Below are 2,401 nucleotides of genomic sequence, written 5' to 3'. Positions count from 1 at the left end.
CCTCCTGACCTGTCTGATTGGACCACCACTGGTTTCCTCTACCTTGATCCAGTCCCACTGCAGCAGTCACCACACTAGGTTGTATAAAGCTAGAACCAATCCCACAGTCAGGGTGGCTGGGATTTTCCATGAACAGTTTGCCTTAGTGCCTCTTGACTTTGTGTTAAAATGTAACCTGTTGGCAGCTGCTAGCTTGGTGTGGGAGTTCCCTGTGTCTTGATAAAGACTATAACTCCAGTTAGCAGCTGTTCAACACTTGAAGAAGTTACTCGTTGTCTTTTGTTGGTATGTGTGGCACAAGCTCTGACAGAGCTATTAGATGGGTTTGTACTATTCCCAGGCCACTTGCCCATGCAATCCACAAAAGAGGGGTTTTATGAAATAGCAGGTAAGTTAGACATATGTGATTAATTTGTCTATAACGTAGCTCCCATGATGCCCACTGTTGTATAGTAAATGCAGCCTACTCATTTCAAAGGACTCCCAAGAGTAATCGGGGCCATAGACTGTACCCATAGTCCCATTTCAACGCCACTGGGTGCTAATGAAGGCGATTATGCTAATTGCAAATCCTACCATGGCCTCAACATTCAGGTAATTATAGGATTCAATTTGCTCCACTAATTTTCCCTACACACCTTGTTTGTGATTTCTGTATGCAACATGTGCACTTTTCTGAGTCTGTTAATTATATGATAGCTGCTGTAGCACCGAACATTAAATGTGGGAATAAATAGAGTTGGCCACTCTTTCTACTCATTGTTTGTCACATAGGCACATTGCCTGCATAGACTAAGAGTCTGTATATAATGCAGTCGTCTGGATATTTAAAGGTCATGTTCTTACACCACATTTGAACATAATAGCAAAGGTGTCATAGTTGGACCTTTCTCTCCACTATGGAGTCCTTTCAAATGCATGGTGATCATACTTAACATCGCTATGTTGTGGAAGTTAATTATTAACTAAATACTTTTGCACAGGACTTGTGACCACAACTGTGTCATCACCAGCCTGGATACAAAATGGCCTGGGTCTGTCCATGACTCCCACATTTTTATGGAGTCCACACTGTCACAAATTGGAACAGGGTATGGCAACATTACGTTGCACATTGTGATTCATTGAAACTGCATTTTGTGATGATGGAAATAATGGAAACTTTCCTTTTTATCCTTAGGCCTTTTCAGTGGGGCGGTTGTGGGAGACAGAGGGTATGNTGTAGCCCTGTGATAGACTGGTGACCTGTCCAGGGTGTCCCCTGCCTTCACCCTGGGTCAACTGGGGTAGATTTCAGCACCCCCACAACCCCAGTGAGGATTAAGCTGTGCATAGAAAATGGATGGATGGATGGATATTTAGACCACCACGCAATGTCAGGTTTATGCCACAGCTGTCCTGAATTAACAGCATTGGTAATTACCCAAATATATATTTTTTATGTTTCTGTAATGGTTAATACACCGGTATGTAGAAACTCTTTAACTGAAATAAGATTTTTGATGCTAAAATATAAATATTATTGTTATCCGTGAATTTTCAAATGTACTGTTTTACAAAAAAACCCCAGAAAAAATAATAAAGCACATTGTTATTTCTTGATGAAGATGTCAAGTTATAGTTATTTACTTGCATTCCTGAACAGTATAATTATTTTTAGTGGTTAAATGTTATGATTGATTAATTTCTGACTTCTCAGAGAAGCCCAGTGAGCTGGCTCAGATTTGGGTATAAAAAGGTGAATTCAGTTTGAAATTTTTCAAAATGGTAAAACATTGAGAGCTGAGTGGCATTAAAGCACTTCATGATGCTGGATGGTATGTATATATTTGCATTATTTTTCAACATAGTCTCCTTTGGCTTCACTGCGCATGGTCCACTGATGTTTAAGCTTCAGGCAACAGTTCAACCCACATCTGGCTGCATCTGCCACCAGTGCTGTGTGGACAGACTCATTGTTGTCGAGCAGCAGCAGTCAGCTTGGATTTGTGGACAGTCACATAAGGCTTTTTATAGTATACAGTTATGCTCGAGCATTAGAGTTATGCCCCTCATTTCCAGGGGCATAACCTTTCCTTTTTGAAACACTGAATTATTCTAATAATATTTTATGATGAAGATAGTCTGGCTCCAGTACTGATCAGCTCAGTGATTAGGACACATGAGCCTTTGTTTTAGTATTGACATTACAACAATAGTCACATTCTTTAAATTATACAAACATAAACGCACACATATATTTTGATGCATAGTCTCACTCACTGACCTGATCAAACAGTAATTATTTCTCCTGATCAAAACTACTGGAACTGGAAAAGCTGACATACACCCCAAACTCTGAATATAACTCTTGTATTCTCTATATTTTAAGTTTCTTTGACAAATGTTGGAGATAAACAAT

The sequence above is a fragment of the Stegastes partitus genome, unplaced genomic scaffold (assembly GCF_000690725.1).
Source record: "Stegastes partitus isolate 25-593 unplaced genomic scaffold, Stegastes_partitus-1.0.2 Scaffold856, whole genome shotgun sequence".
Classification (NCBI taxonomy): Eukaryota; Metazoa; Chordata; class Actinopteri; family Pomacentridae; genus Stegastes; species Stegastes partitus.
Note: the sequence above shows the minus strand (reverse complement) of the source record.